Source organism: Ambystoma mexicanum, chromosome 5q (assembly GCF_040938575.1).
Source record: "Ambystoma mexicanum isolate Mex_15411 chromosome 5q, UKY_AmexF1_1, whole genome shotgun sequence".
NCBI lineage: Eukaryota > Metazoa > Chordata > Amphibia > Caudata > Ambystomatidae > Ambystoma > Ambystoma mexicanum.
This window is the reverse complement of record NC_090933.1, coordinates 27,752,635-27,769,999: the sequence shown is the minus strand read 5'-3', so window position 1 is coordinate 27,769,999 and position 17,365 is coordinate 27,752,635. Positions and strand designations below refer to the sequence as shown.

General features: G+C 46.4%; 1 protein-coding gene across 2 annotated transcripts in view; it reads left to right on the top strand.

Moving 5' to 3' along the window:
* Positions 1–17,365, top strand: part of ANKH (ANKH inorganic pyrophosphate transport regulator) — a 759,848-nt gene that overhangs the window by 40,723 nt on the left and 701,760 nt on the right. The window lies entirely within an intron of this gene.

Below are 17,365 nucleotides of genomic sequence, written 5' to 3'. Positions count from 1 at the left end.
GCACACTTAATACTGATTTTTTTTTCTTCATTCCGTACTTGGGAACCAACTTCCCAGACCATTATCATATCGCCATTTTAGGAAGTATCTGTTTGACTCTTTGAATTGCTACAGTTTTAGAATTTGGCATTGAGTCATATGGATGTCTCTCCCAGGTGACTACGGGACAGTGGGTGGACTAACTTTGCTGAAAATGTTGGGGGGGACAGGTGTGGGTTGGAGGGAGGGCGGGTGGTGGCTCTTAGGGATCGTTTTGGCCAAATTATCCAATAAAATTAGGTGGAATGGTAGATTTGACTGAATTTGTTCACCACCATTAGTTCGAAGCCGAAGATACCGAACATGAAGAGATGGGGTTGTGGGGGTGTCCCCCGCTCCTCATGTTGGGTATTTTTGACTTTGGCGGTTGCAGCAGTGTCCCCCGCTTCCTCAGCATTGGTGGCAGGGGACCTAAAAAAAAAAAAAAAGGGACCCTGCAGCGTCAGATCCGAACCGCGTTAGATGGATGGATCTGACGCTGGTGGGTACAGGAAAGGCGGTGGATGGAGAAAAGGTAAGTAGGGTGGGGGGGTGTATGGGTGTGCTGGCGGTTTGGATGAACATGGGTTTGGTTTTTTGTACCGAGGTAAAAACGTATTCGCAGCGAAAATGATTACGGTCAATTTCGCTGTGATTTTTGTACCAAGGTCAAACAACCTAAATCCCTGAGGGATAACACTAGACCACTACACCACAAGAGTCCATTGCTGACGCTCTGTTATAACTCCCATAAGACTAGTTGCCTATCTTTAAAATTCAATTGTGCCCCCACACATCTCTAGCCTGCCTGCTAATGCACCCAGTGACACAACATAACATTCACAAACTTAATTCCAATAGAACATACAAACAATGCATTATTTATTCATTCAGACACAAAAGTCAACACGCATATGCTAGCATACGTGTGTTGACTTTTGTGTCTGAATGAATAACTCTCACTCACTCACTCTAACTCTCACTCACACACAAATACACCCAGCACCTCCATTGACACACTGTGTGCACACAACATGTATATGTACACATACAATAACAAATGGAAACAGTGGCGCAACGTCCATTGAGCAGACCGGACTTTATCACCCCCTGATCCCTGAAATTTAGGGCTAAATTGACTTGTCCTAGCTGAACTATAAAGCCATAGCCGAGAGGAACTGATTCACTGGAATGTCAGCAATTCCCTTGATTTTTCCTTTCATTCAAAGGCAGAAGCCGTCGGTTAATGCAGTGCAGTGGGTGACCAAGTATACTTGGTATACATGTTTAAATGTCATATTATCTCCAAACCTGGGTTCTGCACAGCACCTTATATGTGTACATGCTGATAGATTCTTTCTACAAGATTCTGACTGATTAAAATTAAAGTATGTTTTCCTGTGTTCAAATGGCTCCAAGCAATGGAGTGCCAAGCAGGAGAGGTGGGGGGGCATGTTGCCCCCATGTGGCCCTTTTAAGAGCCAGACCGGGACATTTGTCATTGGGACACCTCTCCTGTTCGGTAACATCAAAGAGGGCGCCCAACGGCAAAGGTGTCCCACTGGTAGGATAATGTGTGCTGAACAATTCCTGCACAGCATGCTTATTGCCCTGGCAGCAGGACACCTTACCCGTTCCGAATGGTAGAGGTGTCCCACTGCCAGGACAATGTCACAAGGAGCTCCAGGCAGCAGAGGGTCCTCGCAATGTGAGTGATTAGGCACTGATTGGAGGGAGGGGGGTACTATTAGCACGAACTTGTCCCTTTTAGAAATGTAAATGGGAGAGAGTGCGCAGAAGTGAGAAGGGTGCATAATGTTGCATGCTTCATGAAATAATAACTATGGCTTTAAAACCCAAGGGGGATTTGTTAGGCTCATATTAATCTACATGATGCTATTGTGACTTTGCATGTAGAATGGGGTGAATAAAACTAAAGCCATACTCCCATTGCTCAACATATTTCTATGACAATGTATATAGTGTATGGTTAGTTTACTATGAAAGGCTAGTTTATTCTGTAATGTGGTTTGCTTCCAAGGCATTGCTATAAATAAGTATTTAAGCACATAAAATGTAAAGCAAAACCTTAATAAATATCTATATCAACTAAACCTGGAAAGATGTGCACGGTCGCTTATATTTTCCACATCCCAGTTTCACCATTTAACCAAGTGTGTGATCTTGAGCAAATAATTTAATCACATTGTGCCTTATGTGCAGCTTTGCAAGTGACTCAGATTCACTTCAAAGCTTATGTTAATGTATCATGTTATAATGGAAAAGCCTAATGACTATAGAGTTCCTCCACATATAACAAAAGTGCAATTTAGGCATTTTGCACCACAAAGTTATTTGTCACTTGGCTTATTTATGGCAACTTATTCTAAAGTCACTTCCATTGTGCCTCCGAGCATCAAGGACTGATGATGCGTCTTGCGATGTCCCTTTCTGTGAACTCACTTCTGTTGGTGAAATCCATAAAATAATTAGGAAGTTTGCATGTATTTTGCCTCAAAGGGCTTGGACAGAGCTCTAATAGATGAGTTTCCTGCATCTGGAATGATCCTGCAGTTTTATTTTTGTTGTTGTGTGTTAAAATGCCATCTTCCACTAATGTAACCAAAAATAGATTGGGGCAGGGGTGGGCGGTTTGGGGGCGCCAATGAGACCAGGTGGAATTCCACACACTGCATTTTGTTGCTCATATCCCCACACCCCACACACACTCTTACAATGCTGGATACTCGCCTGCTTAGTTTGGTAAATGAAGTAGTTTTTGGTGGCATGTAACCTGAACCATGACACCCATTTACTAATTTGCACCAAACTGTCCTGAGAAAGTGTCTGCAAAATTCGAAATACTTTTTGCCAGTTTGGTGAAGATTATTTAGGCAACAGGGGTCCTAAAAGTGTGCTTTTAACACAAAATCTCATAGGGTTCCTTCTGCGCACCTAGAGCAAAAAAAACTGGAAGTGCTGCTGCTAGCATGGAAGAACAGGCGCCTGGCCCTGCAACACCCAGTTCAGCACCCTGGCTGCTGACTTTGAGTCAGGCCAGCCAGGGTGAGGGACTGGGCATTGCAGGGCATCCCAGCTCTGAACGTGTTGCAGTGCGGCTGCCAGGCATCTCAGCATTATGTAATGAGACTGCGCAAGCCTTGCTGGGTACCCCAGCTGGGCTTGCGCTGTCCAATTACATAATTGATGATTGTGGCCACCCCTGCCCTCCCTCCAAAAGTTGGAGGGGACAAAAAGGCATGCCACAGAAGTTGGGGGGGACAAAACCCTCTGTCCCCCCCTATAATGTTTTGCCGAAGGAGGCACCTGCCATTCCAGGGCTTTTCAGGACCAAGGTAAACGCAGGCTCTCGCCTGAGGGCAGGATGCTAGATTTGCTAACGCGGAGGATGCACGTTGCTCTTAGAAGCAATTGCAGGTGCAGGATGGAATGAGGTAGGGTGACCAGATTTTCAAGACGAAAAACCCGGACGACCAACAACATAAAAGGATTACCCCCGCAGAGCCCATCCCCAAACCCTGCTCCCCCTTCGACCCCCATCACACAGTATTTCCTGCAATGCTCCTATAAATTGCACACTTCTGACTGTGGATGGATAGAAAATTATTAACAAAAATAGCTTTTAGTGTGATACATGTTAGAAGCCTTGCTGTTCATTCATTTGCCAACTGGTCTCTGTGGCACAATCAGTTAATGCCTGCAAGGTTGGGGGTTCGAGCCCAGCCTGCCATGGCAGCATTCTGTGTGTATTTTAATGTATTTATAATTGTTGACAAATTATTCCCACAAAAACCGGGACTGGAACCTCTACTTTCTCCAAAACCGGGATATGGTTTTAAATTTAAAAAACTGCCGGACGGGGGACTGAGGGCCCAATTCCGGGACTGTCTTGGCAAAACCAGGACGTCTGTTCACCCTAGAATGCAAGATGTTTATATACAGCCCGGGTGCTCTGCCTCTGGGCAGCAGCTGCCCCGGCTTTCGTTATCACTCAGGCAAGCAAGCCAGGTCTGCCTTGACTGGCTCTCCCCCCACAGAGTACTGCGCCAACAAAGCCCACCTCAACAGTAGCATGGCCAGTTGCGTTTTGGCATTCAGTGTGGTACTTCTGCCAGAAAATATTTCTAGGCGCTTTTCTCCCCCATCTGATGGTATTGTATATTGGAATATATACCTTACTCGGGCAACCATGATGCATGTTGCGTTGACTACTTCTTCTTTGGAAAATGCTCACATATTGCTGTTACCAGTACTGGCTCTAGGATGTGCGTGGCCTTGGGTGGCAAACGATGTGTGGGGTCCCTTTATTTGCATCACAGAAAATGATGTCACAAAATTAGACATTTGTTTCCGTGGGGATCAAATAAACTGACGTTCAGTACCTGAATGTTAATTGTTAATACTATGGTTGTAGCAATATCAGGAGTGAGACTTATTTTGGAGTTGCCGACCGAGTGAGCCAAATCATTTGTAGAGCTGTGTATCTGAAAAGAAAGTACTGCAATGAGGAAGAGCAGGACCAAGAGTAATGAAGATCACCAGTAAATAAGCCAAACATACCTAATGTGACTGCACGTTCCAAGGATGTAAGGGCAGGGATTGGCTCTGGGCCAGACAGGGCAAAGGGCTTTTGCTGCAGGATTGTGCAATCGTAACAAAGTCTATTTACAGGAAAGGTACTAAGGCAGTCAGAGTAAGCAATTTCATAGGCCTTCAAGTGTCAGGAATAGGGCTTAAGTCCAGAAAAAGTGTGGAGGATCACTAACTTACGCACAGGGACTGAACATATCCGAAAGTGAAATACTCCAATTTAATTCAATTGGCCTTTCCTAATAGAAGAAAATTCAAAATAGAAATGAGCATTGTCTTTCACAAAATGAATCATCAATACTTGGGGGTTGGGGTACAGCTAGTGGACATTTTACTAGAACACTGCTGGCAAAGTATAAAAGGTGTGCACCTTTTAACCCAGAAATCTATACTGAAATATCCCATGGAAAGCAAAATACCAATACAAGACGTGTCCCTTGAAGACACTTTTGTGTGGTTTTGTGGGTTCAAATAATGGTGGGCGAAAACATGAGCAAACAAGCTTTTTTTGCAAGCTGGCCTCAAACACCCAAATGGGACGGGATCAGCACTGTGAATAGAGTGGGTGGACCCTATCAACTCACATGCGACCTGGACTTGGACCCTGAAAATCAGCACAATGCCAGGTAGAACATCTTCAGTCCAGAAACCTCTCTTCACACATTAATGCATCTGCTAAATTATCACCACAAATGTTGATCCTTTCCCAACCTCACACCGATGTTTGGCTTTCAACAATACGCTTTTATAAATCGGAATGGAAAAGTACACACATCATAATTAAAGTACCCCAGCAATATAGGAAAATCCTTATAGAAATAAATAAGAGTACAAATGTGGCGTTATTTTCACCCCAACTTGAAGACTACAAATACTAAGATGCAATGTCACAAAATTATAAAAAATTGTTAGTATGTTGTTTTTCAAAGACCGATTTTGGCAGCAACTAGTTTTTCTGTATGTGCTTTCAGAATAAAATGCCCCTTTTCAACCCCTCGTCCAAAACAAAGGTTCTTAAATGGACTATTACTGTAAACAAAGAGCATGATAAGCCCAAACTGTGAGGTCCCACAGGTCTGATGGGTTGCTGGGGAGGTGGGCGGGAGGTATTTGTTTCTAGAAGCGCATCACCGGGGGCTGGGAGCTGACAGCACGGCCTCGCTAAAACAGGCACAAAGAAAAGCCCTGTGGCTGGAAGCAGTCTGGCCCTCGTTACTTCTTATACTCACAGCAGCAGTTAGCTGTGGGACCCCCAAGAGCATGTAGGCCTGGGGTGACGGCACAGACTGCCCATGCTTCTGGCCGGCTCTAGCTGATACTACTATCACCTTAACTACCACTACTGATATGAGTAATAAACATCAGAAAAATATACTTCCATGTATCAGAAAAATATACTTCCATGTATAAGATCGTTCTGGATCTACGCAGTTCCAAGACCTCATACCCATCAACATCAGACCCAATTCGATGACACCTATTTCACCCAGGACAGTATCCTTCCTGACGATCAGCCTTTAGAGTTTACTCCTAAACCCCCTCTTAGGACTGTTCAATGTGTTTTTCTCTGAATATTATCTATTCCCTGCAACCCTTATGGTCTGGCGGTGGTATTTGGATACCTTTTACCACTACCTATATATAGGTCCTGTTACTTCCCAAGGCTAGGCTGGTCGGTAAATACTAGGAAATAAATACAAGCAGCCCCCAAGGAAAATGGAAGTCCCGCTTCTTGGCCCGGGCGGGTGATAGCCTGGGCCGCAGAGGTAAATGGCTCAGGGGGAGGGCGCAGGAAGGGGCCCACCCGCTGGCTGCTCTCTGTTCCCTTTTAGTTGACTGCGATGCTTTATGAATATTCAAACAAGGGAATGCATATTCCAAACGCAGCGTGTAGAATGCTCTGAAGTCACACACCCTGTGCCCCTCCTTCTTTGTGTTGGCAGCCTTTGAAGTCGGGCAGTTTTAAGTGATGGCTCATTTAAAAAGACATTGTTTTTACACAGTATGCGCTTAACATTTCAGTGTTAAGAACTGCACATGGGGCATTTGTATTCAGAAGGCCAGGGCAAGCATGTTAGCTGACCAAACCTATGCATTCTGCAAAGAGAATTAACACGACACACTGAAAAATGTGTAATTTATTTTCATGTCTCTTTATCTGACACACAAACACCTTTTTGTGTTGTATATTACTTCTTAGTTACATATGGCACACCCCTGGAAAGGTTAACTGTCAGGTTCTATCTTAAGTATTCCTGTGGCTGCTTTGGGACATGGACTAAATGCATCCGCTCAGCATCAAAGGTCTTTCAATTGTTTAAATAAGCCATTCACTTCCTAGCGCGCCCATCAGATGGCACCTAAATGTGACTTGGCAACTTGATTAGGAAGGCAGGGTTCATTGTGTATCTCCATGCAGACAGTAGTCCATGCATATCAATGCAGCGATGTGTGCAGCAATGATTTGTGCGCTGCACAAGTCCCCATCCTGTTGGTTAATGGCACCTGTGTGGTGCTCCCGTATGTAACAGCACAGATGCCTGGAACGTTTTGTGTATCTGGCTCTAACAAGTATGCCATACTGTGCCCACTCTTAAACACATAAAGCAATCAAAAAAGTTGCCTCAAATTGTATATCCACTAGGCCAAACACCCTTTCTACACTGGCACACCATTTTTTCACTAGCTGCAGGCCAACACTAATAAGAGATGCTAAAGTCAGCTCTGTTGGATAAAGCACAGGCCTACTCTTTTTTGCAGAAATAACCCCTGAGGTCTGAGGTCTGCGTAATGTTGAGGAGGGTAGTGGCTGAGGAACTGTAGATGCATTACCATGCATTAGAAGCCGGCTTTGTTTAAAACGCTACATCAGTTTATTACTGTTCAGGCTAAAGTTTGTAAGAGGTACAGTCCTTTCTGTGTATCCTTTCTGTGCATTGTTTATTGTTTATTGGGTGTCTCTTGTAGGGTACCCTTTCCTGTTTGTAGATATAATTCCCCAAAGATGTTTCTGTATTGGGCATTGGACGTGCTCACGCTGAGACCCAGCCCTTCTTCATCTAAAATTCTCCAGAAGCAAAAGAGTCTTTGTACTGCATTTGAGTGGCTGATGTTCCTGAAATTGTATGCTTGCATCCAAAAACATAAGCTGTTCGAATAAGTATGTATGGTTCATGGTTACAAACATTTTAAGGTTAGGGTGAGTGTTGTGAACTGTGATGTGAGCACTAAGCCATATGTCTGTTATGAATTTAGACATTCACACATACAATCCTTTTATCACAGACTCGTTTATCAAATACATCTCTGATCACTGTAATATTCCTGAAATGCTCTGTGATTTAATGCAAAGCATACAGCAACCCTCATTGGTGCCATTTGTCCCCTTTCCCACTCTGATAGAGGTATTTTGAAAGGGTGCAATAAGAGTGTACCAGACTGTCCATCTTGGAATGTTAACCTTCTATCAGAAAATAATTCATATGGTTATTCTAGTATTGCCCCATGCAAAATACAAGTGAGATGGTACGAACAGAACACCTGCAACACAGGGCCGGTAGTCAGTAGGCCCTCAGACCCCGACAGGCTGGTCACACCACAGTGTGCCAGTACAAACCGTTTAAAACTGGATTCAGGCAAGAGCAGATGACAGAAAAGCCATTTACTTGAGCAGCCTGTATTCATGTACCGTATTGGAGGGCTTTAAGTGGTTTTTTTCAATCCTTTTTGTAGATCAGTGTGTGCTATTGTGGTGGGTTTCTCTAGTGTTTGTGTGGCTTCTGACCCTATTTGTTCTGTGCTGTCCAGCATCTAGAGTGTGCAGTCCCTGGGGTGTAGTCCTTTGTTTGTGTCTGGCCTTTTCCCAGACCCGCTGTGCCCCTCCCACCTCCCAGCCCACCCACCTCCCCTGATTGGCACGTCCACCTGGTCATAACTGACCTTCCCAGGGCAACTCTCTGCCCATGCAGCCCCTGTGGCGAAGGGCCCCAAGGCAAAGGGCATCTCCCACAGAGGTGACTCCAGATTGTGTCTGCAGGTGTCAGCAGGGGAGGCCAGCAGCCAGCCGTCGACCAGCAGCAACTACCAAGGTAGGTGTGGCCTTGGTGGGGAGTAGAGAAATCACTCTACTCCAGAAACCCTGCCCCTCTACTTGCCCTCAGACCATAGCAGACCAGGATATTAACACTAACCTGCTTAACAACTAGATAGAATTGTGAACATTAGCCTGCGTCACATCTAGGCAGGATTGTGAATGTCGGCCAGCGCCACATCCAGATAGAATAGCGAATATTAGCCATTGCCACATCTAGACTGTATTGGGAATATTACCAATGCCACATTTAGATAGACTTGAGAATACTAGCTTGCTTCACATCTAGACAGGTGTTTGAAGGTGGCCCAGTGCCACATTCGAATATAATTGTGAATATTGGCGTGCGTCATATATAGACAGGATTGTGAATATTAGCCAGTGCCGGATCGGATAGAAATGTGGAGATAGTCATGCGCCACTTCTAGAAAGAACGTGTACATTTAGCACATATAACTTCTAGATAGTGAGCCAATAAGCAACCCACTAACAAGTTCACCCCTCTGCATATACCTCTCAAACTCTAACCGAACACAACCACAACCCTAAAGCACAAACTTCACTACACAGCAACAACAAAAGAAACCACACATAGCTTTGCACAACAGCACACAAAGGCTATCGACCGGAAAGCACCCCCAAGCTCAGCGAACGGTGTTAATGGAACTGAAGATGCCAACAGAACATCGCTGCTCTCTTGCACTTATCCCGCTCGTCCCCACTAACTCATCCCTCATCCCCTTTCCTTTACAAATACGCCAGAGCTCCAGGGGACCACTCTGGTGATACTGCATGGTACATATATCCTTTGACATTAACAACATTAACAGCAATAGCTGTGTTTTCACATTAGGTTTCTTCTGTAAGGTACTTTGATTTCAATGTAATTAAACCAGCTTCATTTATATAGCAATTATTTATCAATATTTAGGGGTTTTGTCACACGACACAGAGGTGTAGCTGGGAGTGATTTGTGCTAGCGGGGGGCGAGGACGTATTCTAGTGTTTTGCCCTGGGCACCAAGCTGGTTCGAAACTGGCCTGGAAGTTAGTGTGAGCGTACATTATACTGGTGAATTAAGAGTTAAACTATACATATCCTTAAACTGGATGCAATAGAGGTACATTATTCTTTATAATACACAAATGGCAATGGGCCTTCTCCTTTAGAAGTAGTGAGTGTGCTTTTTTAAAAAAAACCTTATTTTTGGTTTGCATGTCACATCACACTCGCTGCAGTTTCCCAACAACATAACAGGTATATATACTTAAATAATAATCACCCTCATTCCGCCTTAGTTTCTTACATTAGGTGTGTATGTTTGTACAGGTACACAGTTTACATTGCAATAGGGTTACAGATTGATAAGTTGTTTTGTGCGATCATTCGCTGTCTGAGTTCTCCATATCCGGTGGGGTATCGCCTAGGTATGTTCTGAACAATGTCCAAATGTCTTTTGGTTTGCATGGTGCAGGCACCATTCCTACATAGGTTTCTTCACATTCATTTACGTAAGTCAAGGGTGTGAGGAATTGTTCTATGCGTGGGGCATGACTGCTCTTCCATTTCTGAAGAATGCACTTCTTCGCTACTGCGCAGGCGACATTAAATAGTCAAAAACAAAGAGGTGATGGTTGGAAGGGTTAGAATTAATCTTTACCACTGGCAATGCTCTGGGCAACCCTCCAGACCACCGTTCTTCGCCTGCCAAGCCATTACAGAAGGGAAAGACCATATGCAAATCAGGCTTGGCCCCACCCCAAAAGGGGCAGTCCAGCCCGAACTGCTAGGCCACATCCCTTCTGCACGAGACCACAAGCATCCCCAAACATGTTTCGCCCTTGTTGGGGCTCATCAGTGAGGAGTAGCTTGGGTCTCTAGGCCCAGCAGGCACGGGACCCACGTCTGGGCATACCCTTCCCACTCGGGGTGACATAGCAAAAACAAAGAGGTGATGGCTTTCTTCTCTGTGAAAGATAGTGAGCTAAAGACTCAGAAAGGAGAATTGCCTAGCATTTCGGTGCTGGACTGCCCCAGGGCAGGACAAAAACTGATATGTTTGGGATATTTCTTCTCTGTGAAAGATAGTGAGCTAAAGACTCTGGGTAAGTCTCTCGTAACCAGGGCTAATGTCTGGCAGAGGGACTCCCAGGACCCCCTTGTTAATTTGCATTTTTAAGTAACTCTGGGTCTCACCCTAAGTTACTAGGGGAATCCAGACGTGGACCCCTTGCTCACTATTCTTAGAGAGTTACAGATCCACCCTACTGATGAGGTCCAACCAGACCGAAACACGTGTCTGGGGTTTCTGTTGGTACTCTTGTTCAGAGGAGAATTGCCTAGCATTTCAGTGCTGGGCTGCCCCAGGGCAGGACCAAAACTGATATGTTTGGGATATTTCTTCTCTGTGAAAGATAGTGAGCTAAAGACTCTGGGTAAGTCTCTCGTATCCAGGACTAATGTCTGGCAGAGGGACTCCCAGGACCCCCTTGTTAATCGACATTAAATAGTCTCATAGTTTTTTCTGGGATTTTTCCGATGTCACCGAACAGGTATTTTTGAGGGTTGAGTTGTGCAGGGATTTGTGTCATTTCCTCTAAGATGATCGCCACCTCATGCCAGAATCCAGCTATCAGGGGCAGGCCCAATACATATGGAAAGAGTCTGCACAGGGAATGTGACATTTCGGACCGCTGTCAGACAGGGTATTGTGAAACTTCACCATTTTTACTGGAGTATAATGTAGCTTGTTCAGGATCTTGAATTGTATTAGTCTTAGGCCTGCGTTCAGCAAGACCTTCTTAGAAAGGAGGCGCAGTATCTGGACCATGTCCCCGTCTCAATTGTTATGCCCATGTCCTTTTCCCACGAGGCCTTGATGTTGTTCAATGATTTCGTGTGTGTTTGGACTATATTGTATAGCTTGGATACCCCAGTGCCCGCCTGTGAATATAATGATTGGTAACATGCGTGTTCGGGGGTTCATCTGGGAATGTTGGCCACCGTTTCTTGAACGCCGCTTTCATGCAGTGGTATTGTAGAGTAACTAGTTGGTTTCTCCCTACAGTGTCTGCGAAACCTTCTGGGGTTGCGAATTTATCCTTTGGAAACATAGTTTTCATTTTAAGCTCATATTCTGGGATCCAGGTTCTCTGTATGCCGATGTCGTATGTCGGTTTAATACCTGGGAAGTTCCAGAGCGGGGCCTGGGAATCATAGGGGGTGTCTATGTGGAGCCGCTTGCCAATTGCGACCCATGCTGCGATTATGAAGGAGGCCGGACCAAGTTTGCAGTCATCTTTGTGGGATTTTGCAAATATTATGGATCTCGGGTCAGTTCGGCGGACCAAATGTCGCTCGATAGGTATGTGTGGTGGTCTATCTGTGGGGTCTTGCCAGTATTTAGCGTAATGTGCCTGCGCCACTTGATAGTACAGTTCGAAGTCGGGGGCAACGAAGCCTCCCATTTCATAGGGTTCCACCAATTTGTTCCATTTCTTCCTGTTGGCGCCCCCGTTCCATACGAAAGTGGTTTCCATGGACCGCAGGTGGTCAAAGAAAGGTTTGCCTGGCCATATACGTACATTGCAGAAAATATAAAGGAGCTTGGGGAGTACTGTCATCTTGAGTACCGCTCTTCGTCCAGCGAGGGATATGGAGAGTCTAGTCCAAATTTGAAGTTTGGAATAAATCGTCTAGCGTGGATTCATAGTTGTCTATATATAGGGATGTTTTGTCTCAGGAGACCAGGATTCCCAGATACCTAATATGATCGGGAGCCCCGGATGTGTGTCTGTGTGTGTGTGGGGCAGGTGGTAGCTCGTGTTAATGGGAAGATTTCAGACTTGGCGGTGTTGATTTTGTAGCCTGAGTGTGTGGTGAAGTCGCTTATCACGGGTAATATAGGAGATAGGTTATTTTCTGGTTCCCGTATATACAACAATGCATCGTCTGCATATAGTGAGATGGCTTGGTAGACACCGGCCATTCTTATACCTCTCAGTTCCTGCTCGAATCTAATTGCAGCAGCCACTGGTTCTATCCTAAGGGCAAAAAGGATGGGGGAGAAGGGACATCCCTGTCTGGTGCCTCTGTGTAAAGTGAGATGGCTGGATAAGGTCCGATTGGTTAGAGCCCTGGCTTTGGGTGAAGAGTAGAGCAGTTTGATGCACCCTATCAGGTACGGGCCAAATCCAAATTTGTTAAGGACCTTGAACATATATAGCCATGAAACCGAATCGAACGCTTTCTCGGCGTCCAGTGATATGGCTGCTGCTTGTGCCTCCGGCTTAATCTGTGCCAAGATGTTAAATAACCTGCGCAAGTTTAGGGCCGTGGATCTCGTTGGAATGAAGCCGCACTGGTCGGAATGTATTAGGGTAGTCATTTTGGGCAACAGTCTAGTGGCGAGCACCTTTGCGTAGATTTTGGCGTCTGTATTAATCAAAGACAGGAGACAGTAGGAGGAGCGTTTTATGGGCCGGGCGTCTAGGTTTCAGCCACACCGTTATGACTGCATCTGTCATTGTGTCTGGGAGTGAGCCAGAGTTCATAGCCTCTTCCCATACGAGGGTTAGTATCGGGGCGAGTTTTGAGGAGTATGTCTTATAAAGATCAGCATTCGGGCCGTCTGAACCCGGAGTTTTGCTCGCTGCTAGCAATTAAATCGCCTCAGCAATTTCATCGCTCGTCATTGACTGTTCGAGGGCCCAGTTGTCTTCTAAGGATAGCCTAGGGAGAGCGATATTACTCAAGTATGTCTTTGTCATCTTGTGTACATATGTCGTGGTTAGCATAGAGGTTGTTTTAGTATTCAGCAAATTCAGTGTTTATTTCTTCTTCCCCGTGTACGACTATTCCCTCATCCGTCAGGATGCTTGTGATCAGGGTACGGTTATATTCGTTCCGTAGTAGGTGTGCCAGGTGGTGTCCCGGTCTGTTGCTCTCCCCGTATCTGCATGCCCTGGTTGGAGTGGCAATGTATTGCTGTTCTTTGGCTGCTAAATCGTTGAAAGTTTGGAGGTATGTGTTAATATCGGCCAGCGTGCGCTTGTTATTGGTCATACTAGAGTCAGTTTCAAGTGTTTTCAGAAGTGTTTCGGTCCTGTCCAATTCAGCTCTAACGGATTGAAGGAGACCAGTGGTTTTAGACATCATGTTGCCTCGTACCCATACCTTAAATGTTTCCCATATGGTTGCCCAATTGTCCACTGATCCTTTATTCAATTGGAAGAATTCCTCCATTTTGACATATAGTGCATCTACAACGTTCGGATCTTTTAAGATGTTGGGGGGCATTCTCCACCGCTGTGTTGGGCGTTTGATGTTATGAAGCGATACTTCGAGCATGACCGGGGAATGGTCTGAGAGCGTGCAAGGGAGAATTTTGCAGCACTCGATTGAGTTGACCCCAGGGGAGGAGATGAGCCAATAATCTATTCTGGATTCAGTGTCATGGACTGAGGAATAAAACCTGTATTGTCTATCTGTTGGGTGTATCCCTCCCCAGGCATCGGTCAGGGTCAGTTCCTCTTGGGCTTGATGTATAATATTAGCTGCTTTAGTGAGATGTCTTGGTTTACCTGAGGACTTGTCTAATGTGGTATCCAGGATAGTATTGAGGTCCCCTCCCCACAAGACCCAAGTGTCTGCTGTTGGGCCGATTTCGTCGAGGAGATGGACATAGAACTCTGGGTCATCCAGATTTGGGCCATATGTGTTGATCAATATGAGTTTTTTGCCTGCCACGGTACCCCAGATCACAACATATCTTCCCTGTTGGTCAATTTTACTTTTTTCGGTGGAAAACCCCAATGAGGGGTGTATTAACGTGATGACACCTCTGTTCTGGGAAGAATATTTGGTGTAGTGTCTATTGTTGCCCCACTGCCGCAAAACACTCTCGCTGGTTCCCTTCAACGCATGCGTTTCTTGGAGCATGGCGATGTGTGGGCGGTGCCTATTAATGTGTGCCCCTACTTTGCTGGCTGTCACCTATCGTTCAGGCCACAAATGTTCCAGGTAAGCATTTTGAGTTTTAGCCCCACGGATGGTCTTGTTTTCTGTGCCATTTCAGTGAATTACAATCAGAACTTGGAGGGGAGGGTTTTCTCTTGGAGGGGGGCAGCGAGTGGAGCAGTGAATGCATTTTTAACGGTAAACAAACCAATTGAACTCTTCGCCTGGTGCACAACTGGGGCCTTCTGAGGCAGTAACATTGTTCTTGAACAGCAGAACAGTCCCGTGTTACCTGTGCCCACCCCCAACCCCACCCACACAATCAAATCCAACTTGATGATGATCCCTTGTTACTAACTTGTGGATACTCCCAAAGAGGGGGTTGGGTGCTGCAACTCTGCTTCGTTGTTGAGCGCATCTCATCCTGCTGCATTCAGGGTTAGGAAGCGATAATGCTCCCTCCCACTGCTTTAACTTCCATCAGTTCAAGTGATAGATAGGAGATAGGTAGAACTGTAGTCGGCCAGTGGGATTTTTATTGTTAGGCCTATACAGGCTGCAGCAGATTGTTCTGATCTAATTCATGTCTTCTAGGAGGGAGAGGTATTGAGGCTTCCACGTAGGCCATTGCCGCTGTAGGAGTTTCGAAGAAATGCGCGCGTCCGCCGAGCTGTATGCGCAGCTTTGCCGGGAAAAGAAGAGCGTAGGGAACCTGTCTCAGTCGCAGCTGACGCTTGATGGATTCGTAGGATCATCTTTGGGTTTGGGCTCCTGCAGAGAAGTCAGGGTATATGTGAATGTTATCATTGCTGAACCTCAGGGGCCCCCTCTCTCTAGCCAACTTTAGGACGGTGTCCCTGTCCCTGTAATTCAGCAGTTTGACGATGACCGTGCGGGGAGGAGCCCCTGGCTTGGGCGGCGGAGCGAGGGTGCGATGCGCTCGGTTGACTAGAAATTGTGGTGAGAATGCATCTTCGCCCAGGAGGGATTTCAAGGGGTTTCGATTCAGGATTCCATCGGGCCTTTGCAAAAGGTTTCCGAAAGGCCGACTATGTGGATGTTGTTCCGTCTCAATCTAGATTCCAAGTCGTCACACTTGTCTCTGAGTTTATTCATTTCCCCTTTTAGGAGTGTTATATCATGAGTATTTTGGCGAGTTGAGTCTTCGTTCGCGCCAATTCTGTTTTCGGTCTCCGTGATTCTGGCACTTTCTTTGTCCACTCGGGCTTTGAGGGAGCCTATTGTTGAGACAATGTCATCAAGCTTGACATTAATCGCCAGGAACCCATTTTGTACCGTGGTTAATATATGATCAAATTTTGTGTCCTCCATCGCTGAGGATGAGGCAGATGTCGGTGGGATCGGGCTTTCGGGGGGCGATTGCGAGGAGTCCATAAGTCCAGTCTTTCTGCCTTTGACCACATTTTTTCCAGGCATTCTTAGGGTGTTTATGCAGATTGTACCAGTTAATATGGTAAGGATGATTGGTTAGGTGAGATGATTCTGGCAAGGTATAGAGCCAGACGGGGTCCGGGTGGTCAATAGTGTGGCTGCGAGGCCAGCTATCTTGCAGTAATGCTTTCCGTCGCTTTGACGTTCCTGTGCCCTTCAATGTTTAGCTGTCTGGGTTTTTATGGTCAGGTAGCGTGACAACAAGTTCAGAGTGGTCTGGACTGCTGCATGGGGTGCTCCAGGGGGTGTCGGCAGCGCTTGCTTTGGTCTATGTCAAAGGTTTACCTGACTTGAACCACGAGCAGTATACTGAGTGGACTGTGTCTTCCCACGTTTACATGCGTTCCTGGAATTGTGTTATTCCTGGGAAGGGCAGTGTTCCTTCGTGTGTTCTACTATGGGATATTTTCCTGAGATTGGGGAGCAGGCCAGCCCCTGGTTAGGAGTTTGAAGGGATAAAGTTCTCCGGGCACGTTGGTTACAATCTGGGGTTATGTGGCAAGGCCCCCTTGGAGGATAGTAGCAGAGGTTATGCTGTAGCCCCGTATGTGCCTCCGAGTTCCTATCGGCTGTTGTCATGCAGGGGCCCAATTGGAGATGCCTAGGACCAAGGTTGGGGGGAATGGACTCTTCTTTGCCACTCCTCAGTGACAGAATCGGATGCAGCGTATCACATGCAAGTGCCACTTTCCCCGGTGCCGGGCCTTGCAGTCCGTTGGCATGTGCCGGTTCTGTATCACTATCTATTGCCGTGTATGGGCCCCCCGTATCCCCTGTACCTTTTAGCTCACAGGCTCGGGATTGCTGCCAGTTTCACCAGGCACGGGGTGCTGGACTGCCATCTGGGTGTATTTCAGGATGCAGCAGGGTCCTAGGCCACATGTCGGTGCCTCGTTGTTTATTTATTCAACCTGTCTCCGGCTTGATTAGGCAGGAACGGGGTTTGCCGTGCCCCGGCCTCCGCCAGACAGTACAGTTGCGCTAATTCTCCCCTCCACGTGTTGTGGAGCGTTGTTGCTGTCTGACTCCGGCACTGGGGCCTCGGGGGAGGGAGAACAGGGGGGGCCAGCGCCGCTCACACCATACAGGGGTATGCCTTCAGCAGGCCGCCAACAGTGTGTCAGCGCTCAGGATATTCTGGGATGTAGGCGTCGCATCACCCCGTGCTCGCCGCCCTCCAGGACTGCTCCACCCACGAGAGGGCCCGGGTGTGTTCAGGTGCCGCGGCACTCACTT